Source organism: Saccopteryx bilineata, chromosome 8, assembly GCF_036850765.1.
Source record: "Saccopteryx bilineata isolate mSacBil1 chromosome 8, mSacBil1_pri_phased_curated, whole genome shotgun sequence".
In the NCBI taxonomy this organism is placed as follows: domain Eukaryota; kingdom Metazoa; phylum Chordata; class Mammalia; order Chiroptera; family Emballonuridae; genus Saccopteryx; species Saccopteryx bilineata.
Genome location: NC_089497.1, coordinates 8,966,884 through 8,992,239, shown reverse-complemented (window position 1 = coordinate 8,992,239; position 25,356 = coordinate 8,966,884). Strand labels below are relative to the sequence as shown.

The following is a 25,356-nucleotide window of genomic DNA, read 5'->3' as shown; positions in this document are numbered from 1 at the left end:
TGCTCTGGGCTCAGGCAGCCCGCAAACCGCTTCCTGAGAGGAAGGACGCTGCAGGTCACGCCCCCTTTGCCCCGGGAGGTTTCGTAGGGGCAGCGGGACCCAAAGGCTGATGTCAGAAGCTTCACAGGCGGGCTGCCGGCTGCTGAGACCAGAGCCAGGGATTGTGACAGAAGAGGAGAGCCCTGCGACCCTCCAACAAACTTGCCTTTCCTTCCCAGTGTCCTGACGGAGCAGGAGTCACCGAGGAAGAGGGGGCTCGGGTGAGACAGGAGGAAAGCTGGAGGCTGTCTGGCTCCGGCCCGGCTCCTGCCAGCACAGAAGCACGCAGGGACCGAGTCAGGTGAGCGCCTGCTGCCCGGCCGAGCTGGCGCCCCGAGTGCACAGGTCCGTCCCCATTCCCTTCTGTCCTCTGCCCAGGGCCGAGCAGGAGGCTCCCCTGCAGAGGCTGAGAGAGAGGCTGGGGTCTCTACAGAAGGACCAGAGGGCCCGCTGGGAGCAGAGAATCCAGCCAATGCTGCGGCAGCTTAAAGAAGAGGAGGAGGCCGGGAGCAGCGAGGGCAGGCTGCCCTGGGAGCTGAGAAGGACAGGGCTTTGCAGCAGCTGAGGGAGCAGCAGGCGGCAGAGAGGAAAGCAGTGAGCAAGTAGAGCTGGGCCTTCCTCGCTGACAGGTCCCGGGGCGGCCTGGGGAGGGGCTGAGAGTGGGGTCCGCGCAGATGGGTGCCGAGACTGGGCCCCCTGCTGCATGTGGACCAGCCTTTCTCAAGGCAGGTGCTCCCCTGGTCCCCACAGTGAAGCAGAGGGTAGGAGCCCAGAGGCGCCGTCAGGGCTGCTGGGCCAGGAGCAGCTGGCTGTGGTCAGTGGCAGTGACGAAGGGCGAGGGGGGAGGGCCTGTGGCTTTGGGAAGATTTCTGACTGAAAGAACTTAAACCAGACCAGAGGTCCTGAGACAAATGTGCCTCGTCCCTGTCCTTGTTTCTGAGGGACAGTCGGGATGGCCTTTCGTGTCTTTCCTGTTCTCCCCTACTTTAGAATGAGAGGCTGGCACCCACGGAGGGGGCTTTCTCCTTTGTCTGTACTCCCTGGCCCTCTGGTAGGAAGAGCTTTCTCCAGGGCAGAGTCTGACGTAAGTGGAGGCCACGTGGCCCTTCACTGTGGCAGGAAGGGTAGAGCTTCCCCTCTGGAGGAGCAGCTCCGCAGGGTGGGGAGAGCGCCCTGTAATGCACGGACTTGGGGAGATGGTGCTACAACCCGCAGCCCTCCCTGCTGGGGCCTAGTTCGTAGGCATGAGTGCCACCGTTCGTAGGCATGAGTGCCACTGGGTGCCTGTGGCCTGGCCCCAGGCAGGCAAAGCAGTGACTGAGGCTGAGCTAAATGCCCTCCATTCTGGCCTTTGTGTTCCTGGTCATCTGCTAGTTGCCGACTTTGGGGACTGAGTTACACTGAGAAACAGATGCCCGTGTCCCCTCTGCCCCTGAGCTCGAGGAACGTGGGGACGTGTTCCTGGCTCTTCCTCCCTCTGGGGTTAGTGCCCGGCCAGCCCTCCCCGCCCTGCATCCTGCCCCATCTCTTCGCTGCTCCCAGGTGATGGCGTGCTGGAGAGGAAGCACAGGGCTGAGCTGGCGTGCCTCTTCCTCCCTGGACTCCAGGCACAGAGAGGTGGGTGCTGCCGGCCCGGCCTGTGAGCCATGGCCTGGGTGTGGTGGTCCTGAGCACAAGCCTCCAGACCCTCACTGCCGGGAGTAGTCAGCCTGGCTCTGCCCCGTGGGGGGGTGGGCACTGGGGTCCCCGGGAAGCAAGTCTCCCTGGGTCATGCCAGTGCTCTCTGAGAGCCACCCCCCTGGGCTGGGGTCCCCGGGAAGTGAGTCCCCCTGGGCCATGCCAGTGCTCTCTGAGAGCCACACCCCTGGGCTGGGGTCCCCGGGAAGTGAGTCCCCCTGGGCCATGCCAGTGCTCTCTGAGAGCCACCCCCCTGGGCTGGGGTCCCCGGGAAGTGAGTCCCCCTGGGCCATGCCAGTGCTCTCTGAGAGCCACCCCCCTGGGCTGGGGTCCCCGGAAGTGAGTCCCCCTGGGCCATGCCAGTGCTCTCTGAGAGCCACACCCCTGGGCTGGGGTCTCTGCAGGTGGTCTCCAGCCTCCAGAAGAAGATGGAGGACACGCGACAGGAGGAGGAGGCCCAGCTGCAGGAGAGCCTGGGGTGGGCCGAGAGGAGAGCCCAGCACAGAGCCCGCCACGGGCTGGAGTCTGAGCGAGAGGTGAGTGCTGGCCGCCCTTCACTTCGAGTGTTCCTGCCGTGGGTGCTCCGACGGCGGCCGGGCCTCCTGCCCACAGGGTCCTCTTTGCTCTGGGTGACTCGGCTGGGTTAGAACTGCTGGTTCCCTTTCTGCGTCCTACTTCCCTCGAGGCCAGGGTGGCAAGGTGGTGCTGGGCTGTGGCCACGGTGTGCCGTGTGCATGTCCCTGCGATGTGCATGTCACGTGTGGGGCTCTACGGGGGTGTGCATGTGTGAAACCTGCAGATGCCCCCCGGGGGGTTTCCTCCCCAAGTGCCGGTCCCCACAGTCCTGCATGTTGAATGCCTCCCGCCTGCCCTGCGCTCCGTGGCCTCCTGAGAGAGAAGCCCTAGGAAGCGGACAGGGAGCATGAGAGGAAGGGGGCAGGATGAGGGAGGAGCCCAGCGCGTGCTGGCCGAGGCCAGAGCGCAGTATGACGCCGAGGTGCCCGGGCCACGTCCCCCAGCACGCACACACACGCACGTGCACACACGCACACACACGCACGCACAACCCGAGCTCTCCCCAGAGGAAAGAGTGTGGTCGTGGTTTATAGGAGGCTTTCTTCCCTGATCCCTGCAATGGCGAAGTCATTGTTTCTGCTTTTCACTAAACCGTCAGACGGGGAGTGTGTCCTCGTCCCCCAGGCGGGCCGTATGTCCTCTCCAGGTAGTAACAGCTAACGCTGCGCTTGGCCCGCGTGCTGGGCCCTGTTCCGAGCGCTTTATACAGATGAACGCACTGAGTCCTCACAGCAGCCTTAGGAGGCACATGCTGTGGTCGTCTCCACTTTAAAGACGAGGGAACAGGTTTTCCCAGGGCCACCCTGGCAGAGAGCAGAGGAGCCAGGATTCAGGCCTGGACGGTCTGATTCCAAGCCTGCAGGTTTAACCACCATGCCACCATGCCACCAGGGTTAACCCTAATCCCAGCGCACCAAAAACAGCCTGGTAAGAGCCAAACGATGGGTAGGTGCCATGTGCCCATCTGCACCCGGAGCCTCGGGTGGGAAAGTCCAGTGTCTGAGTGGCAGCCCCTCGGGCTCGCTTGCTTCCGCTGTGGTACGCGACGGTGGGGTGGCTGACTGGAGCCTCAGCCGGGCCTCTGCCCGGGCTCCTAGGCTGCTGCTCCCGGGACCGGAACCGGTACCCCAGACTCCTTGTACAGTCTTTCCTGCGGCAGAAGTAGTGGGTCAGGATGAGATGTAGTTACTCCCTTCCTAACCTGTTCTGACCTTGTTGAAGATTAGTGACAGTTTATTCATGACCTTTCTTCCCTTAAGGAAGGGCAGCTGTAGCTGATGGGACAGTGAGGGTGGCAGGCTTCCCAGGGCGTTTCCTCCCCACGCTACGCAGCCTCTGGGTCAGCGGCAGAGAGGGTGCAGGCTTTCTGGGGCAGGACCCCGTTGTCCCCGGTGCTGTCCTGGGAGAGCTGGCCTTGGGAACTGATGGGGCCCTTGATCTTATTGACTCAGGCGGCAGGGTCGGGGCTGTGGTTTTAGGGGTGTGAGGGCCACTGCAGCTCCCACTGGCGGCCCCGCCCTTGTGCAGAAGTGGAAGCTGCGGGCTGACCTGCAGCATGTGACCTGGGAGCTGAAGCTGGAGCGCCTGCGAAGGGAACACAAGCGGGAATTGTAGACACTGAGGCAGAAGCAAGACCGGCAGCTGGAGGACTTGTGGCTTCAGCACCAGAAGCAGGTGGGGCCCTGGGCAGGCGCTTGGGGCCACGTCCATGCAGGGTAGAAAGTGCTGGGACAGCAGGACGGAGCCTGACAGCTTCAGGAGTGCGGTTTCCTCACTGGCCGTCCTCAAACTGGGACATCTCTGCTTCCCTGTGTTCTGGGCCAGGGAACCTCCCCAGGTTCAGAAGAGGCAGTCAGCCCCTCTAGGGCCTAGGGGTTGGCACCATTCCTTCATCAGAACAAAAATGCTCCTACTACTTGAACAATTACAAGGGTTTCAGAAGCTCTTTTTCAGGAACTGGGAGCAGAGACCAACATAACACAGAAGACGTGTGATTTCACAGGTTGATTGTGGGTTGTTCTTTATTCCACACCCTCACTGCTCTTACTTTTCTTTTTTAATTTTTTTTTAAAAGTTTTATTTTTTATTTTATTTATTCATTTTAGAGAGGGGGAGAGAGAGGAGAGAGAGAAGGTGGGGAGGAGCTGGAAACATCAACTCCCATATGTGCCTTGACCAGGCAAGCCCAGGGTTTCGAACCGGCGACCTCAGCATTTCCAGGTCGACGATTTATCCACTGCGCCACCACAGGTCAGGCCTGCTCTTACTTTTCTACCCTCTTTCCTCTCTTTGCAGAAATTCTTGAGTTTTCCTGAGACACAGGTATTGACCCCATCAAGGAGCCAGAGCTAGAAGTTATATTATGTGTCAGGCTGTATATATGATTTTTTTTTTAAGATTTATTCATTTGAGAGAAGGGGGGAGGAGCAGGGAGAATCATCTTGACCAGGCAAGCCCGGGGTTTTGAACTGGTGACCTCAGCATTCCAGGTCGATGCTCTACCCACTGTGCCACCACAGATCAGGCAGTCTTGGTTGCTTAAGCAGAGCGTTGCAGCCTGGAAGCCTGGAGGAGCAGTTCCTACAGGGTTTATGCTCCTGTTCCCACAAGTCACAAACAGCATCCAGCATGCAGGTGTGAGTGCCTGTTCCCAGCCCTTTCTGAAGGGACTGGTGGCTGTGCAGGCAGTCAGGTCTTCTCCCCGTGAGGGCAGGAATGATGGGCATGACCTTCACCTCTTTGATGGGTTTGATGGACAGTCCCCACACTATATAATCTAACCAGTAAACAGCAAGCTGGCACCATTTTTTTTTTTTTTTTTTTGTATTTTTATGAAGCTGGAAACGGGGAGAGACAGTCAGACAGAGTCCCGCGTGCGCCTGACTGGGATCTACCCGGCACGCCACTAGGGGGCGATGCTCTGCCCACCAGGGGGCGATGCTCTGCCCCGCCAGGGCGTCGCTCTGTTGCGACCAGAGCCATTCTAGCACCTGGGGCAGAGGCCAAGGAGCCATCCCCAGTGCCTGGGCCATCTTTGCTCCAATGGAACCTCGGCTGCAGGAGGGGAAGAGAGAGACAGAGAGGAAGGAGAGGGGGAGGGGTGGAGAAGCAGATGGGCGCTTCTCCTGTGTGCCCTGGCTGGCAATTGAACCCGAGACTTCTGCACACCAGGCCGACGCCCTACCACTGAGCCAACCGGCCAGGGCCCTATATATTATTTTAACTTGGCAACTGAGCCATCCACATGGGACCATTATATTAGATGCACGGCAGCTTCATGCTGGTGGGCCCATGCTTGTGCAGGAGCAGAAGCTGCGGGCTGACCTCCCGGGCCACCGCACCTAGACCTGCAGTGCCTGCGGAGGGCTCACAGGTGTGGATTGGAGACCATGAGCCAGAAGCAAGACCAAGAATTGGACATCATAAGGCAGAAGCAAGACCGGCAGCTGGAGGACTTGTGGCTTCAACACCTGAAGCAGGTGGGGGCTGTTGGCAGGCCTTTGGGGCCACCTCCATGCAGGGTAGAAAGTGCTGGGACAGCAGGACGGAGCCTGACAGCTTCAGGAGTGCGGTTTTCTCACTGGCCGTCTCCAAACTGGGACATCTCTGCTTCCCTGTGTTCTGGGCCAGGGAACCTCCCCAGGTTCAGAAGAGGCAGTCAACCCCTCTAGGGCCTTGGGGTTGGAACCTTTGCTTCTTCTTGCCCCACCCCACCCCCGGAAAAAAAGACAGTATGCTGCTTTCCTGGGAGGCCATAGGGGCCAATGGGATAAAACCAGAGACCCTCTCGAGCTGGGGCACTATGATATGATGGGTCAGGGTCCGTCCTGCCCCTCAGCGATGCCTCCCACCCTTCTGCACCTTAATTCTTCCCTCCAACTTTGCTGCTCTGCAAAGATAGAAACTCTAAAACTTAAACGTGGAGTATAAAAGCCAAGTTGAATATGTCAAGGCCAGACTGGCTAAGCAGACGTTCAGGTGAGGAGGTGGGGGTGGGGACAGAATCTCCTGGTGTACCTGACTTTGGAGTCCTAGCCCCTCCAAGAGAGGATGAGCCTGCTGATGACCAAGGAGGCCCAATGTTTTCCTGCCCGTCAGAGGTAGCACAGGCCCTGCAGAGGTGGCAAAACCACCAGGATGCCCAAGTGCCATCCACCTCAGCTACATTTTCCAAAAATAGTCCTCCTTGCTTTGGCCCTTGCACTGCCCAACCCCATGGCACCGCCTGGATGGCCCCCAGGAAACGCAAGTCTCTTCCTGTGTCCTCTGCCCCTCTCTCTCCCTTCACCTGTTTGTGGCCTCATGCCATGGCAGGCCTTGAGTTCCAATGTGTGGCTGCGGCGTCAAAGAGCTGGAAGCAGATTGTTCCGATTACACAGGAGGCTCTTCCCCCCCATGGGGAAGCACAGGCCTTCCAGACGTTGCAACACCACCAGAGGCCCACAAACCTTAATCCACCCAGGCCACCTTCATTGCCTTTTCTCCACCCTGTCCCTCCCTGTAACCGTGTCAAGAGGACCCCTTTCAGGAATTCGGAGTCCTCCAGCCCCCTGGGCGGACAGACTACCTGCCCCTACACTCTTGCCCGTCACCTCCAAACCAACATCCTGACGTGGGACATTCCACAGGCGGTGCCCAGAATCAGGAGCCTGTGCCCACGTGCATAGATCGTGCAAAGAAATACACCTGCTCTGCTAAGGATGGGCACAGACATAAGAACTTGGCAGACATCATCTCCACATAATCCCTGTGGGCCCTCCAGTGTCCCGGGAATTCCTGTCGCCACATTCAGCTCTCAGCCTTTTCGGTTCTGACCCAAATCACTCAGTGGATGCCCTACATGGGGACTGAGCACAGGCCAAAGAAAACGTAACAAGCTCCTGTGTGTCCACACGAGGCCCAGGACCCCTGGGCTGCCCTTACAGAGTGATGGCTGGGCTGGGTAATCTCAGGGCCTCTTACCCTGCGGTCCCTTGCGCTCCATGTGGCCGGGCACCTTTACCCTCATTCAGAGAGGAGCCCTTGCTCTGCGCCTGGGACATGCCCCCCACCCCCAGCCATTCACCCCCATAGACAGTTTGGAGGGGCCCTCCAGTAAAGCAAAGACTATCTGGATGGGGCTTGGCTGTGGAAGGAGAGCTCAAGTTCTGCTGGAAGGTTTTTGAGTGGAAGGTTAGGAGGGCAGGGACCCCTCTGGGCAAGTCACCCTGGTGTCTGAGGGCACTGGGAGGGCTGATGTTGAGCTCTGCAGATTGTCTGGTCTTTGGGGTCCCCTGGTGACGATCATGTCCCCACAGTGTCCCACAGCGTTTCTGAGGCAGCTGGAGGTCAAGGCTCTGTGGGTATGGCTCTCTGAGGTCGCATGACCTCCCCACCCCCTTCCCTCCCTTCTCTGCAGGACACAGGACAGTCATGTTCACTCCTCTTCCTAACCAGAGAGAAGTTTACTAAGCCAGAGCAGCCTGACCTGCGGTGTGCAGTGGATAACACACGGAACCGGAATGCTGGGTCGCAGGATCAAAACCCTGACCTTGCCTGGTCAAGGCACATCTGGAGTTGATGCTTCCTGCTCCTCCCCCCTCTCGCTCTCTTCCCCTCCCACAGCCAGTGGGGGCCTCACCCTGAGGTTGGATCGCTCAATTCAACCACTGGTTCAGACCTGGGCCTGGGGCCAGGTGCGGGTTCGGGGTGGGGAGAACAGGACTGCTGGGTGGATCCTAGTTGAGGCACATGCGCTCAGTTATAAAAAAATAAAGATAAAATTTGTAAAAACTGTTTCACAGAAACATAAGGCAAAACAACTGGGTAGCAGGGCTGGCTCAACTACTTGTGGGCCCTCTGGCTACAGAGAGATAACCTTGTCCAGTATATGTAGTGTATACTGAATACATAGCATTACACCATCTGGTAAAGATGACTGATTTCAAGGAAGCGTGTCCTGACTGCTCAGTTCATCACGTGGCTGTGCATGTGGCCCTGGCCTGAGGTTGCTCACACCCACCGATTATCAGTATGAGACCCACTTAGCCAGCTGTGTTCTCTATCTCCTGTCCGCGGAGCCAAGCAGGAGGCAGAGCCGGAGGCTATATTATGTCACAGGCTGTATTTACTAATATTTTAACTTTGCCACCAGGTAGTCCACGTGGGACCATTATGTTAGATGCACTGCAGTCCCCGTGGGTGACCCCCACCTTGTGCAGGAGCGGAAGCTGCCGGCTGACCTGGGGCAACCAACCCGGAGCTGTAGTGCCTGCCAAGGGCTCACAGGTGCGAATTGGAGACCATGAGCCAGAAGCAAGACCAAGAATTGGACATCATAAGGCAGAAGCAAGACCGGCAGCTGGAGGACTTGTGGCTTCAACACCTGAAGGAGCTGGGGGCCCTGGGAAGGCATTTGGGGCCACAACCATGTGGGATAAAAAGTGTTGGGAAACCAGGACAGAGCCTGACAGCTTCAGGAGTGCGGTTTTCTCACTGGCCGTCCCCAAACTGGGACATCTCTGCTTCCCTGTGTTCTGGGCCAGGGAATCTCCCCAGGTTCAGAGGAGACTGTCAGCCCCTCTAGGGCCTTGGGGCTGGCACCTTTGCTTCTTCTCACACCCTCTGGAAAGAAAGGAGTGCTGCTTTCTTCGGAGACCAAACGGGCCAATGGAATAAAGCCAAAGAAAGACCCTCCTTGACATGGCCTTGTATTGGCCTACCCTATTTCACCACCTGGATGGACCCAGGATATACAAGTCCCCTCCTGTGTCCTCTGCCCCTCTCCTTTAAACTTGTTCTGGCCTCATGGCATGGCAGGCCTCGATATCCACTTTGTAGCTGACTTTAAAGTTCCTGGAACTAGATTTTTTTCATTACACAGGAGGCACTTAATCTCCATGGGGAAGCGTAGGCCCTGCAGAGGTTGTAAAACCACAATGATGCCCAAGTGCCATCGACCTCAGCTACTTCTCCCAAAAAATACCCTCCTCGCCGTGGCCTTAGCACAGCCCATCCCCATGTCACTGCACGGATGGCCCCTAGGAAACACAAGTCTTTTACTGGGTCCTCTCACCCCAACCCCGAATAACCAAATTCAGGCCTCATACCATGGCCGGCCTCAGTTCCAATTTGTGGCTACAACCTCAAAGTACATGAAAAAAAATTTTTTTAATTGTATAGGAAGGCTTTCACCATCATGGGGAAGCACGAGTTCTGAAGAGATTGCAATACAACCAGGATGCTGAAGTTCAAATTATTCTAACTACTTTGTTCAAAAAAGGCCCTGAAAACATTACTTTTACACAGCCCAACCCCATGTCACCGCCCAAAATGCCCCCAGGAAACACAAGTCCCCTACTCGGTCCTCTGCCCCTCTCCCTTAACCTTTTCTGGCCTGAAGCCCTGAAGCCTCGAGATCCATTTTGTAGCTGCAACTTCAAAGTACTGGAACTAGATTTTGATGATTATACAGGAGGCCCTTCAGACCCATGGGGAAGCAGAAGCCCTACAGAGGTTGCAAAATCACCATGATGCCCAAGTGCCGTCCACTTCACATACTTCTACAAAAAGAAAGACACCCTCCTCGCGTGGCCCTTGCACAGTCCATCCCCATGTCACTGCACGGATGGCCCTGAAAACACAAGTCTCCTCCTCTGTTCTCTGCCCCTCTCCCTTAACCGTGTTCTGGCCTCATGCCACGGAAGGCTTCGGGATCAAATTTATGGATGCACCCTCAGAGTACAGTAAAGAGATTTTTTAAAATATAAAGGAGGACTTTCACCGTCATGGGGAAGCACAAGTTCTGAAGAGGTTGCAGTAAAACCAGGATGCCAAAGTGCAAATTACCTCAATTATTTTGTTCAGAAAAGGCCCTGATAGCCGTGGCTTTTACAAAACCCAACCCCATGTCACAGCCTGGAATGCCCCCAGGAGCATTTCAAGTCCCCTATTCGGTCCTCGGCCCCTATCCCTTAAGTCGTTCTGGCTTTATGCCATAGCAGGCACCAGGTTCGATTTTATAAATGCAATCTCAAAGTACCGTAAGAAAATTTTTTAAAATATCAATATAAAAAAGGGCCTTCACCGTCATGAAGAAGCACTAGTTCTGAAGAAGTTGCAATACAACCAGGATGCCCAAGTACCATCTACCTCAGCTACTTCTTCCAAAAAATGCCCTCCTCGCTGTGGCTTTTACAGAGCCCAACCCCATGTCACTGCACGGATGGCCCCCAGGAAACACAAGTCTCCTCCATTGTTCTCTGCCCCTCTCCCTTAAGTCGTTCTGGGCTCATGCCATGGAAGGCTTTTCAGTTCGAATTTGTAAATGCAGCCTCAAAGTACAGGAAAAAGATTCTTTAAAATATAAAGCAGACTTTCACCGTCATAGGGAAGTACAAGTTCTGCAGAGGTTGCAAAGGATCCAGGATGCCCAAGTGCAAATTACCTCAACTACTTTGTTAATAAAAGGCTCTGATAGCCCTGGTTTTAACACAGCCCAACTCATGTCACCGCTTGGAATGCCCACAGGAAACTAAAGTCCCCTACTTGGTCCTCTGCCCCTATCCCTTAACCGTGTTCTGGTCTCATGTCATGGAAGATCATGGAAGACCTCAGGTTCCAATTTGTGGTTACGGACTCAAAGTACCGTCAGGAGAATTTTTAAAATATAAAAAAGGGCTTTCACTGTCATTAAGACACATCACTTCTGAAGAGGTTGCAATACAACCAGGATGCCCAAGTGCCATCTACCTCAGCTACTTCTCCCAAAAAAATACCCTCCTCACCTTGCCCCTTTCAGAGCCCAACCCCATGTCATTTACAAATGGCCCCCAGGAAACACAAGTCTCCTCCATTGTTCTCTGTCCCTCTCCCATAAGTCGTTCTGACTTCATGCCATGGAAGGTCTCAGGATCAAATCTGTGGATGCAGATTCAAAGTAGAGTAAAATGACTTTTTAAAATATAAAGGAGGGCTTTCACCATCATGGGGAAGCACAAGTTCTGAAGAGGTTGCAATACAACCAGGATGTCCAAGTGCAAATTACCTCAACTACTTTGTTAAGAAAAGGCCATTATCGCTTCTCGACCTTTTGGCTAAGATCAAGTATATTATCTGTTCTCATCAGTTTAATATCTGATACGTCCTCTATCCGAGGACAATGTATAAAACAGATTTTTGGAGCCAGTAAATTCATTACCAATGTTAAAAAAGAAAAGAAAAGGCTATTAAAGCCGTGGCTTTTACAAGACCCAACCCCATGTCACAGCCAGGAATGCCCCCTGGAAACACAAGTCCCCTACTCGGTCCTCTGCCCCTCTCCTTTAACCTTGTTCTGGCCTCATGCCATGGAAGGCCTCGGGTTCCAATTTGTGGTTGCAGACTCCAAGTACTGTCAGTAGATTTTTTAAAATATAGAAAAAGGGCTTTCAGTGTCATTAAGACGCACTACTTCTGAAGAGGTTGCAATACAACCAGGATGCCCAAGTGCCATCTACCTCAGCTACTTCTCCCAAAGAAATGCCCTTTTCGCCAAGGTCCTTTCAGAACCCAACCCCATGTCATTAATAAATGGCCCTCAGGAAACACAAGTCTCCTTCATTGTTCTCTTTCCCTCTCCCTTATGTCGTTCTGGCCTCAGTCCCTGGAAAACTTCAGGATCACAAATGTGGATGCAGCTTCTGAGGACAGTAAAGAGATTTTTTAAAATATAAATGGGGGCTTTCACCATCATGGGGAAGCCAATTTCTGAAGAGGTTGCAATACAACTAGGATGCACAAGTGCAAATTACCTCAATTACTTTGTTAAGAAATGCCTTTATACCCGTGGCTTTTACACGGCCCAACCCCATGTCACAGCCTGGAATTCCCCCAGGAAACACAAGTCCCCTGCTCGGTCCTCTGCCCCTCTCCCTTAACCTTCTTCTGGCCTCATGCCATGGAAGGCCTAGGTTCCAATTAGTGTTTGCAGACTCAAAGTACCGTAAAAAGATTCTTTAAATTATGTAGGAGGGATTTCACACTCATGGGGAAGCAAAAGTTCTAAAGAGGTTGCAATAAGGCCCTGGCCGGTTGGCTCAGTGGTAGAGCGTCGGCCTGGTGTGCAGAAGTCCCGGGTTCGATTCCCGGGCAGGGCACACAGGGGAAGCGCCCATTTGCTTCTCCACCCCCACTCCTTCCTCTCTGTCTCTCTCTTCCCCTCCCGCAGCCGAGGCTCCATTGGAACAAAGATGGCCCGGGCGCTGGGGATGGCTCCTTGGCCTCTGCCCCAGGCGCTAGAGTGGCTCTGGTCGCTGCAGAGCGACGCCCCGGAGGGGCAGAGCATCGCCCCCTGGTGGGCAGAGTGTCGCCCCCTGGTGGGTGTGCCGGGTGGATCCCGGTCGGGCGCATGCGGGAGTCTGTCTGACTGTCTCTCCCGGTTTCTAGCTTCAGAAAAATACAAAAAAAAAAAAAAAAAAGAGGTTGCAATACAACCAGGATGGCCAAGTGCTATATACCTCAGCTACTTCTTCCAAAAAAAAACCCCTCCTAGCCTTAGCCCTTGTAGAGCCCAACCCCATATCCCTGCACTGATGGCCCTCTGAAATAACAAGTCTCCTCCATTGTTCTCTGCCCCTCTCCCCTATGTCGTTCTGGCCTCAGGCCTTGGAAGGCTTCAGGATCAAATTTGTGGATGCAGCTTCAATGTACCGTCAGAAGATTTTTTTTAATATAAAAAAGGGCTTTCGCCATCATGAAGAAGCACTAGTTCTGAAGAGGTTGCAATACAACCAGGATGCCCAAGTGCCATCTACCTCAGCTACTTCTCCCAAAAGAATGCCCTCCTTGCCATGGCCCTTGCAGAGCCCAACCCCATGTCACAGAACAAATGGCCCCAGGAAACACAAGTCTCCTCCATTGTTCTCTGCTCCTCTCCCTTAAGTCGTTCTGGCCTCATGCCATGGAAGGCATCAGGTTCGAATTTGTAAATGCAGCCTCAAAGTACAGGAAAAAGATTTTTTAAAAATAAAGTAGAGCTTTCACCGTCAAAGGGAAGCACAAGATGTGAAGAGGTTGCAATAAAACCGGAATGCCCAAGTGCAAATTACCTCAACTACTTTGTTAAGAAAAGGCCCTTATATTCTGGCTTTTACACAGCCCAACCCCAGGTCACAGCCAGGAATGCCCCCAGGAAACACAAGTCCCCTACTCGGTCCTCGGCCCCTCTCCCTTAACCGTGTTCTGGCCTCATGCCATGGAAGGCCTCGGGTTCCAATTTGTGGTTGCAGACTCCAAGTACCGTAAAAAGATTCTTTAAATTATATAGGAGTGCTTTCAGAGCCATGGGGAAGCAAAAGTTTTAAAGAGGTTGCAATACAACCAGGATGGCCAACTGCCATGTACCTCAGCTACTTCCTCCAAAAAAATACCCTCCCCGCCTTGCCCCTTTCAGAGCCCAACCCCATATCACTGCACGGATGGCCTCCAGGAAACAGAGGTCACTTCCATTGTTCTCAGTCCCTCTCCCTTATGTCGTTCTGGCCTCAGGCCTTGGAAGGCTTCAGGATCAGATATGTGGATGCAGCTTCAGAGGACAGTAAAGAGATTTTTTAAAATATAAAGGAGGGCTTTCACCATCATGGGGAAGCCAATTTCTGAAGAGGTTGCAATACAACCAGGATGCCCAAGTGCAAATTACCTCAATTACTTTGTTAAGAAATGCCTTTATATCCGTGGCTTTTACACAGCCCAACCCCATATCTCCGCAGGAATGGTACTCAGGGAACACAGTTCCCCTCCTGTGTTCTCAGCTTCTCTCTTTTCATCTCATTCTGGCCTAATGCATGGCAGGCCTCGGGTTCCAATTTGTGGCTGTGGCCTCAAAGTTCTCAAGTACATTTCTTTGATTATACGGGATGCCCTTCACCTTCATGAGACACCACAGGTTCTGCAGAGGTAGCAAAACATCAGGATGTCCACAAACCCTAACCCATCCTGTCCACCTTCCTATCCTCTCCCCCACCCATTCCCTCCCTCTGCCCTTGGCAAGAGGACCCCTTCGAAGATTTCGGAGGCCTCCAGCCCCCTTGGCAGACAGACTACCTGCCCTTACACCCTCCTGCCCGACACCCCCCAAGCGACCTTTTGACTTGAGACATTCTACAGGGGGTACCCAGAGTCGGAAGCCTGTGCTCATATACATAGATTTTGCACACACACACAAAAAAAATACACCTGCTATGCCAAGGATGGGCACAGGTATAAGAACTTGGCAGACATCATCTCCGCATAATCCCAGTGGGCCCTCCAGTATCCGGGAATTCCTGTCTCCACATTCAGCTCTCAGCCTATTCGGATCTGACACAAATCACTCAGTGGAACACCCTTCTGGGGACTGAGCACAGTAAAACAAAAAGGTAATAAGCTCCTGTGTGTCCTCACTAGGCCCCAGAACATCGAGCTTCCGTTACAAAGTGGTGGCTGGGCTGGGTAAACTCAAGGCATCTCCCCCTGTGGGCCCCTTGGGCTCCAAGCACACCGCCTCCCCCTACTTCCCATGCCTGGTCCTCATTTCCTTTCCCTGTTTTAAGTGCCTTAGAAAATACTCTCTACCTTCCACTGCCCATGCCCCTTTTATATCAGCTACCAAGCCCAGCAGACCGCCTGCCCGCCCCGGTCCCAACCACCTTCCTCCTGAGCTTCTGCCCCCAGCAGACCGCCTGCCCGCCCCGTCCCAACCGCCTTCCTCCTGAGCTTCTGCCCCCAGCAGACCGCCTGCCCCGCCCCCGTCCCAACTGCCTTCCACATGAGCTTCTGCCCCCAGCAGACCGCCTGCCCCGCCCCCGTCCCAACCACCTTCCACATGAGCTTCCGCCTGCCCCAACCCCCTCCCTACTGCCTTCCTCCTGAGCTTCTGCCCCCACCAAACTGATGCTTTCCCTGGGGGGCACCTGCTCCCAGGCTGGGGTCTTCAGGGGTCCATGCTGTAAAGAAAGGGACAAGGCGACAAATGCTGCAAGCCTTTGGCCTGGAGATGAGAGAGAAGGAGGCTGTTGCCAACTCTTTATGTTTTCCTCTTGATTTGAGAGCCACAGGCATCCACTCCTGGTTCCACTGTCTGTTCTATTTAGCTGTGTGCTCACTGGTTGCTGACTGGGATCAAACCTGGGATTCCCACCGGCGGGGTCCGGGGATCAGTGCTTTAGCCACTTAACAACCTGGCCACGGCCTTCAGGACAGTGTTTGAAAAAGAAAAGGAATAATGGAGAATATTTCTTCCTAAATGAGAGTTTGAGTAAAAGCAAGCAACATCACACAATTCATTCGCTTATTTCTTTGAATTATATTTCCTTTTCTTTGAATCTTGGCTTTTTTCCCTGAGAATTCCACAATTTATCAGCTTTAAACATCTGATCAAAGATTTTTTTTTTCTTTTTTTTTCTTTTTTTTTTTTTTACAGAGACACAGAGAGAGAGTCAGAGTGAGGGATAGACAGGGACAGACAGGACCGGAGAGATGAGAAGCATCAATCATTAGGTTTTCGTTGCGCATTGCAACACCTTAGTTGTTCATTGATTGCTTTCTCATATGTGCCTTGACCGTGGGCCTTCAGCAGACCGAGTAACCCCTTGCTCGAGCCAGTGACCTTGGGTCCAAGCTGGCGAGCTTTTTGCTCAAACCAGATGAGCCTGCGCTCAAACTGGCAACCTCGGGGTCTCGAACCTGGGTCTTCCGCATCCCAGTCTGACGCTCTATCCACTGCGCCACCGCTTGGTCAGGCTTTGAACAAAGATTTTAGAGTCTTTGTCCAAAGATTTTAAATTCTATTTTCAGAGTTTAAATTTCTGGCCTGACCTGTGGTGGCGCAGTGGATAAAGCATTGACCTGGAAATGCTGATATCACTGGTTCGAAACCCTGGGCTTGCCTGGTCAAGGCACATATGGGAGTTGATGCTTCCAGCTCCTCCCCCGCTTCTGTCTCTCCTCTGTCTCTCTGAAATGAATAAAAATAAATAAATAAATAAATAAATAATCATAAATTTCTGAACATTTTTTAATTGTTCTCTAACGGGTCAATTTTTTTTTAAAATAGCATCCTAGTCTTCTAAAATCTTTTTACTTCTCTGAAGATGAGATCATTTTTTTCCTCTCTTTCTTTTGTTTTTTCTTTTTAGAAGCTTTTATTTTCCTGCATAGTGTTGATTGTTTATCATCTCTCTGTGCTTGGCGCTATATTCTCTGGCGGAGAGGAGGCTGTTTGCAGATGTTGGATGGTCCTTGCCCTTGACTCGTTTGTCCAAGCTGATGGGCAGCGCTGGGCGGGAGGTCAAGGTTCCTGGGTTCAGTCTGCACTCTGGGGAGACCTGTCTGGGACATTTATACCAGGAGCAATGGCATTGCCTCCAGGTCTCCTTTCTTGGTCCGCTTGCATCTTCCAGGGAGGAAACATCGGCTGTGCCACCCGGAGAACACTGGCCGCCAGCGATCTGGGAGCTGAGTGGGGACCAGCGATCTGGGAGCTGAGTGGGGACCAGCGATCTGGGAGCTGAGTGGGGACCAGGGATCTGGGAGCTGAGTGGGGACCAGCGATCCGGGAGCTGAGTGGGGACCAGCGATCCGGGAGCTGAGTGGGGACCAGCGATCCGGGAGCTGAGTGGGACCAGCGATCTGGGAGCTGAGTGGGGACCAGGGATCTGGGAGCTGAGTGGGACCAGCGATCTGGGAGCTGAGTGGGGACCAGCGATCTGGGAGCTGAGTGGGACCAGCGATCTGGGAGCTGAGTGGGGACCAGGGATCTGGGAGCTGAGTGGGACCAGCGATCTGGGAGCTGAGTGGGGACCAGCGATCTGGGAGCTGAGTGGGACCAGCGATCTGGGAGCTGAGTGGGACCAGCGATCTGGGAGCTGAGTGGGACCAGCGATCTGGGAGCTGAGTGGGGACCAGCGATCTGGGAGCTGAGTACGGACTGGGACTCACAACACCTCACAGAAACCTTGTTCCCACCTCTGCTTTCCGTAGAGCGGCCCCAATCTTAACCCTGCCCGGGGCCCCCAGTTCTGCCTCACGCCCCTTATCCTCTGCTGAAGAGAACCCCCAGTCCTCTGCTGTTTGGGCTGAGGTAGTTGCTAAGATGCACTTAGGAGGGGTCTTTTGGGGATGTCCTCTCCTGGGAACTGAGCTGCTTCTTGACTTTCCTTTCTGCTGGTTGAGGATTCAGCTTCTCCAATTTCTGAGTCAGATCCCAGTCGTCCTGTCATTTAGTTTCTGAAGTTCTGTCACTGTCCTTATTTCCCTCTCCGTTTAGTTAATTCTGTTTGTTTGTTTTGGAAAATGGGATTTCATTTCTTTTTAAGATTTTGTATTTGTTGATTGATTTTTAGAGAGAGGTGAGAGAGAGAGAGAAAGGCAGGGATGGGGGAGGAGGAGGAAGCATCAATGTGTAGTTGCTTCTTGTCTGTGCCTTGATCGGGCAGCCCGGGGTTTCAAACCAGCGACCTCAGCATTCCAGGTCGACACTCTATGCACTGCGCCACCACGGGTCAAGCTCTTTAGAATATATATATTAAGTAATATTTTATATATATTGATATATATAATTTTTTTTAGAGAGAGAAAGGAGAAACATCAACTCGTAGTTGCGTCACCTTAGTTGTTCATTGATTGCTTTCTCATATGTGCCTTGACTGAGGGCTGTAGTTGAGCCAGTGACCCCTTTCTCAAGCCAGCGACCTGGGGCTTCAAGCCAACAACCTTTGAACTCAAGCTAGTGACCATGAAGTCATGTCTATGAGCCTGTGCTCAATCGGTGACCTCAGGGTTTCGAACCTGGGACCTCAGTGTCCCAGGTTGACGCTCTATCCACTGTGCCACCAGTCAGGCAGGCTCTTTTCAATTTGTACAAATCCTTGTATTTCTGGGGGTTTTTTTGTTTGTTTTTGTTTTTTTGTATTTTTCTGAAGCTGGAAACGGGGAGAGACAGTCAGACAGACTCCCACATGCGCCCGACCGGGATCCACCCGGCACGCCCACCAGGGGCGACGCTCTGCCCACCAGGGGCCAATGCTCTGCCCCTCCGGGGCGTCGCTCTGCTGCGACCAGAGCCACTCTAGCGCCTGGGGCAGAGGCCAAGGAGCTATCCCCAGCGCCCGGGCCATCTTTGCTCCAATGGAGCCTCGGCTGCAGGAGGGGAAGAGAGAGACAGAGAGGAAGGAAGGGGGGGTGGAGAAGCAAATGGGCGCTTCTCCTGTGTGCCCTGGCCGGGAATCGAACCCGGGTCCCCCGCACGCCAGGCCGACGCTCTACCACTGAGCCAACCGGCCAGGGCCATATTTCTGTTTTGATGGAGATTGGGAGGAGGGTAAATGTTTTTGTTCAATTGGCCATCTTTAATCAGTATTTTTTAATTTTATTTTATCTTTTTTAGATTTTATTTATCCATTTTTAGAGAGAAAGCGAGAGACAGAGAGAGAGAGAAGTAGGAGGAGCAGGAAGCATCAATTCCCATATGTGCCTTGACCGGGCAAGCCCAGGGTTCTGAACCAGCGACCTCAGTATTTCCAGGTGGACACTTTATCCACTGTGCCACCGCAGGCCAGGCTAATCAGTGCATTTTAAAAAGGTATTCTAACTGTAGTGATTTATTCTGAAAACTTTTTTCTGTGCCAGAATCCCAATTAACTAATTTACTAATAGTATTGTAAATGTATTCATTCATTATTTTCTAACTGGTTTTTAATCCTTTGGCCATTATAACTGCTGCGTGATAAATATTTCTGTTTGTTGGCTGACCCACTAGGGTTGTTCGTCCCCTTCCATGTGGTGGGACATGTAAACACATGTGTGCCCCAGACACGCTCTGACACCCAAGCTCCTGCTGTGTGGCTCCTTCCTCACGACACCCGGGGCGGCCAGACACAAGCCCCTGACTCTGTTCACTTCAGCGCTCAGCTGGCGACCACAGCTTTAGTCGCTCTGAGGAAAATCGCTATCCTGAGAGAACCTGTATCTTCAATGTCTACTTTGATAGGAGGCTTTCTCTGTTCCCTTCTCTCTGCAGAGTGAGCTGTCAGCTGGATCTAGACAGGCTGGGGGAGAGGGGAATGCAGGGACAAGGATGAGCAACAACACAAGCAAGCCTTCAGGTCCATGTTAAACATCGGTACCTTCTACATTCTATTTCTATTTCAATAAAATGTTATTGATTTGAGAGAGAGGAACATCAACTTATTGCCTGCTTACTTATGCATTTCTTGTTTGACTCCTGTATGTGCCCTGATGGGGGATCAAACCCACAACCTCGAGAGGTCAGTTCAACGCTGTAACCAACTGAGCTACTCAGCCAGGGCTTCTACCTGCTACATTTGAAACTCTAATTGGATGAGCTGGTGCAGATCCTCACAACGGACACCCTCCTGGCACAAATGGTTTCCTAGCAGGTGGGGGGACAGCTCAGGCAGTCGTTGGCACGGGCCTGGACCCGAGCACGGGGCCAGTCTCACAACAGAACCACCTCAGCAGCCCTTGTGATCTCAGCGATGGTCTGGCCCGCCGGGCAGGGCAAGCAGCAGGCAACGCTGCAGTTTCTTGCACTGGCGTTGGGCTCCCACAGCCAAAGGAAGACTGATCTTGCTTCTTCCTTTTTTAGTCAGCCAAAATGTGTCTGATATACTTTTTGGTTTGCAAGATTAAGTCGAGAAAAGCTGCTTTAGAAGATCAAGAGCTTATAGGAATTGTTATTACTTAGTGCTGTGACTTAGTGTTACTCTAGTATTTGCTAGCTGCTTCACACACAGGGCTCATGGCATCTTCCCACACAGTCCTGTGGGTTCGTCAGACTCGTTTTGCATATGAAAAGAGGTGAGTCTCCCAGAGGTCGAACAACTTACCTCAGGCCACAAATCAATTAAAAATTAAAATGGTATTCAAAAGCACGATTTTACATTTTTCCTTCAAAGCCCTATCTCCTTGCATTTAGAGCCAGCACAGGCGGGCCAGACAGACAGTGTACACAACTCCAGTAGATGGTGTGTGTGTTCACTCTTGAATGGAAGGAACATTTCAGACTTGCCAGCGGGAAGTGTGTTAATTCTTGCCAATATAGAACAAAATGAAAGCAAACTTGTCCATTCTCTAATCCAAGGACATGCCACTGAGTAACAGAGATCATCAGCTCTGCAGTCCACTGTCCGATACAGGTGCCCAGAGGACAAACACAGGACACAGGGGTCAGCGGGGCGTGGCCATCTTGTCCAGTAGAGAAACGGCAAAGACTTGGGGCCTGGTGTTGCGGTCCTGGTGTCAGCACTAACCAGGGGTGTTGGGCTTGTCACTAGGACGGAAACTCACCTTGTTGAATGCCTGATGTGTGCAAGGCACATTTTTCTTTTTTAATTTACTTGTTCTTTTGAATAGTCTGTCCATGTCCCAGGGTTCTGAAGGGTACTAAAGTTAGACTCCCTTTCCCCTTGTTCTTTTGAATAGTCTGTCCATGTCCCAGGGTTCTGAAGGGTACTAAAGTTAGACTCCCTCTCCCCTCGGCCCTAGCCTTGTGGAGGCCCTTCCAGAGTTAACCGTCCTTGCGACATTTTCAGTAACATTTTCACAGATGTCAGGAACTTTATTTAGAGTATGTCACTTAAGCCTCCTGAATGTTGCTCCAATTTATTTTAATTTTCTTCTGTCTTTTCTTAAGATTTGGGGCAAAAAATGGAGGCCCATATATGGGTTCAGTCTGTGTTTTTACGCAGATTTTAATCTCCCTTTTCTGGTTTCCAAAACAGGGACTCTGGCCTGACCAGGTGGTGGCGCAGTGGATAGAGCCCCAAAGGACCCAGGTTCGAGACCCCGAGCACGCCAGCTTGAGCACGGGCTCATCTGGCTTGAGCAAAAAGCTCACCAGCTTGGACTCAAGATCGCTGGTTCAAGCAAAGGGTTACTCCATCTGCTGTAGCCCCACGGTCAAGGCACATATGAGAAAGCCATCAAGGAACAACTAAGATGTTGCAACGAGAAACTGATGATTGATGCTTCTTATCTCTCTCTATTTCTGTCTATCCCTCTCTCTGACTCTCTCTCTGTCCCTGTAAAAATAAATTGATTAATTAAAAAAAAACCACAACTGAAACAGGGACTCTGTGAATGCAAGTTACTACTTACATTCTAAGTAGCGGTTCCCAGATTCATTCATTTACATACACAGTGTTTATTCTGCTTGACTGGAAGGGGTGAGAGCTACTACACTGGGTTTTGAGGGTACGACTGCTGAATCACACGGGCCTTCCCTTCTGGTTTAGTGAAAAGGCTTTTTGTTTGTTTTTTTAAAAGTTTTATTTATTCATTTTAGAGAGGGAGGAAGACCAGGAAGCATCAACTCCCACATGTGCTTTGACCAGGCAAGCCCGGGGTTTCAAACCAGCGACCTCAGTGTTCCAGGTCAACACTCTTATCCACTGCGCCACCGCGGGTCAGGACGTGGAAGGGTTTTCAAAAAGAACCTGATAAGATACCGTGTGCTGTGGTTGCTTCCTGCAGAGGCATCAACCCAACTTAGACGCCAAAGAAGGCTGCTAGAAAAAACTAGCGGGCATGCGGGGACATCAGGGCTGAGTGAGGGCTAGCGGAAAGCAGCGGGGTGACACAGGAGGGGAGAGGAGGGCCCTCTGAGCAGGGAACCACGGCAGGGGTCAAAGCCTGACCTCTGAGGGGCTGGGGTGACTGGCGGGTGACTGCTACCAACCGGTGTGTCCGGAGCCGATCTAAGGGGACTAACTGAGGCCTGATAGGCCAGGCAGCGGAACCACTGATAAGATTTGGGGGGGGAGTGCTCACAAGGGCAGTCAGGGCAGTCACTCCGACGGTGGCAGTCACTCTGAAGGTGCACTGGAGAACGGGCTGGCCAGGGCGGCGCTGGTTGAAAGACGGCCACAGGGGAGAAGGGAGGGTGGCCAGCGCCAGGGTCCAGGCTGAGCTGCTCAGGAGGTGGGCTCAGTGGACTTTCAGGGTCTGCTAGTGCGTTGATGGTCATGAGGATGGATTTTGGAACCACCAGGAATCCTGGTTCTGCTGCTCCCTAACGCAGAACTGTTGGAGCGAAACCGCTTATGACACTGGGCAGAGCTGTTGCATATTAATGACGGTTTGTGACACTGCACAAGGCATCCTAATCTTCCTAAATGTCAGGGTTTTTTAATTTTACAATGAAAGTAAAGCCTAACCTGTGGTGGCACAGTGGATAAAGCGTCGACCTGGAATGCTGAGGTTGCTGATTCAAAACCCTGGGCTTGTCCAGTCAAGACACATATAAGAAGAAACTACTATTGATAAGGGGAACTCAAAAGTTAAAATTTTATTTTCAGCCCTAGCTGGATGGTTTGGTTGGTTACAGCATTGTCTTGAAACACAGAGGCTGCCGGTTCGATTCCAGGTCATGGCACATACAGGAACAAATAGATGTTTCTTTATCTTTTTAAGTTCTTTTTTATTTTTATTTTACAGAGACAGAGAGGGTCAGAGAGAGGGATATATAGGGACAGACAGACAGGAACGGAGAGAAATGAGAAGCATCAATCATTAGTTTTTCATTGCAACACCTTAGTTGTTCATTGTTTGCTTTCTCATATGTGCCTTGACCAAGGGGCTACAGCAGACCGAGTGACCCCTTGCTCAAGCCAGTGACTTTGGGTCTAAGCTGGTGAGCTTTGCTCAAACCAGATGAGCCCGCACTCAAGCTGGCGACCTCGGGGTCTCGAACCTGGGTCCTCAGCATCCCAGTCTAACGCTATATCCACTGCGCCACCACCTGGTCAGGCAACAGATAGATGTTTCTGTCTCTCTTCTTTCGCTTTCTTCCTCTATGTCTAAAATCAATAAAATAAATATTTTTAAAATTTAAAAGAAAAAATGTGTTAGCTTGAGGAATGATGGTTTTGGATGTGGTCAGTGGGCTTCATGGTTAATTCAATGAGCTGGGAGACCTGAACAGGCCCACAGGACTTAAGGAGATCTGCAAGAGATTCCCATTTGTGCCCAGGGGACTGCAAGGCATACCCTTTGTGCCCCAGGATATCTGTGAACTACCCACCTTTGTGCCCCAGGGGACTGCAAGCAAAGCCTTTATTCTCCAAGAACGGAACTCTTGCTAACTATGGCCCAATTAACTCTAACTATGATCTGATTAACTCTGCCTTGAAATCCCAAAACCCTTACCTACCTTTCCTTCCCCTTTTGAAAAGGTTGTCTGAGGGGAGGTAGTGGAGATGATTTGTGAAAGTGTTGAGCAGATAAAATATATTATGCTCACTTTGTTAAAGATGGTGCTGCCCACGTGGAAGCCTGTGGCCAAGGTGATTATATTAGTTGCCCTTCTTGCTTGGGAAGGGCGCGATTATATTAATGTGTGTTGGGGGCAGGCTGTGGGCAGGCACGATCCTTGTAGCCTGGGGCTTGGTTTTGGGACTAAGTCTTTCTCACCCTTTTTGATGTGAGGTGGTGCACTCTCATGAGGAATCCCATTATGCCTCAGATAAGTGACTTTCTTTGTCTGTATATTGGATTAAAGGTTTTGGTTTCTACACTATAAAGTGGGGCAGATCGGGAGCTTGCTCTCTCTCAGTTCCTGAGATAAGCGTTAGAGAGGAGAGCAGAGACAGGCCACGTGGAGGAGGCCACGAGAAGCAGCCAAGATGGTGGAGTACTGAGGGGAAAGCCAGTTTGTGCAGAGTTTGTGCAGGGAGAAGGAAGGAGAAGGGGAACAGAGGTGGTGAGCTAGAAACCTTTGATTCTAGGAAACTCGGGTAAGTCAGTAGCTTTGTGAGCACTGAATGAGTGGATTTTGGAGCCCAGTGTGTGTTTTTACTTGCCCACCAGGTGCAAGCTAGGATTAAAGGTAATGGCCCACCAGTTCTTGGCTCCATTGTCTCATTACCTTCTGTCCGAATCAAATGCGAACCTGCCTGGGCAGAAGCAGGACCCTCAGGGAGGCCGGGCCTGGGAGCAGAGCCCCAGCCAGGACACAGGGCCTTGTCCCGCCATGGCAGGCACCCAGCACCTGCAGGGGAGTAGTTCCCCCATCAGAAGAGGGCAGATACAGGAAGTACTCGCCTCTGAAGAAGCTGAGACTGTTGCCTGAGACACGATGACCAGCTTACTGGTCTCGGCGTCCACGGCCCGGACGACTCCCGACACAGTGCTGATGCCCACGGCAAGCCCCGCACCAGCCCCGCACCGGCCATCACGGCGAGGCTCGCGTTGCTGATGGCGAAGACGATGTTGAACTGCGGCTGGGGCTTCCCTCTGAGGTGATCTGGACGGGAAGAGAAGCAGCAGTGCCATCAGCCCCACCCTCCCAGCCCCCATGCTCGCCTGGGGAGCGAGGGCGCCAGCACACAGAGCCCCGGCCTCCGCGGGTCAGACACCCACGGCAGGTGGCCGCCTGGGGCCCGGCTGCGATGGGAGTGCAGCAGGGATGCGGCCTGTGGCTCCTACCTGCACCGTGGCCCCCATGATCAGTGTCACCTTCCTGGGGTTCACCCTGAACGGGGGGAAGACCTGGTGCAGGACAAGAGAGAGAGAGAGAGAGAGAGAGAGAGAGAGAGAGAGAGAGAGAGGACCGCTGCACCCAGGCTGGCGCTGCCCAGCACAGCCCACACCCTACCTCTCAGGGAGGGAGGACACAGGGCATGGGCAGCCCTCCTGTGCAGAAGCGTCAGGGACAGCCTGGGTCCTGGGCCCACGGTGGGCCCACAGGACCTACCCAACCAGAGGACCGAGAATCCACGGCAAGGGGGCGCGTCTGCTGTTTGAGCAGGTCTCCCAGGAACCCCCGGGGATGCCCGCTCCGCTGCCCGGACCCGAGAAGCAGGGTGTCCAGCGATCTTGATCTGAGAAGTCTGCCAGGAATCTGACACATGTCGGTTCAACAACAGGTAAACCCGCCAATCAACAGGTAAACTTCGTAGGGCACCTGCTGTGTCCGGGGCCCTGGACGTGCTTAGCTACATAAGTCACACTCCCCACTCCTGTGAACAACCTAGCGAGACCGATGAGGCAGCCGGTGGACAGCGGGAGCTCGTCAGTGGACGATGGCCGTCCAGCTCACGCCTGGCCGTG

The 25,356-nt window shown here is 53.0% G+C and overlaps 1 long non-coding RNA gene and 1 pseudogene across 1 annotated transcript; both read left to right on the top strand.

Annotated features, from left to right (window-relative positions):
• The first annotated feature begins 1,591 nt into the window (after nucleotides 1-1,591).
• LOC136312142 (uncharacterized) lies at nucleotides 1,592-8,701 on the top strand. The gene is made up of 3 exons (XR_010726899.1): nucleotides 1,592-1,656; nucleotides 2,121-2,252; nucleotides 8,426-8,701. It is a non-coding gene; the product is annotated as an uncharacterized lncRNA (long non-coding RNA).
• Nucleotides 8,702-11,346: 2,645 nt separating this feature from the next.
• Nucleotides 11,347-11,467, top strand: LOC136312297 (U2 spliceosomal RNA; annotated as a pseudogene).
• Nucleotides 11,468-25,356: the final 13,889 nt, after the last annotated feature.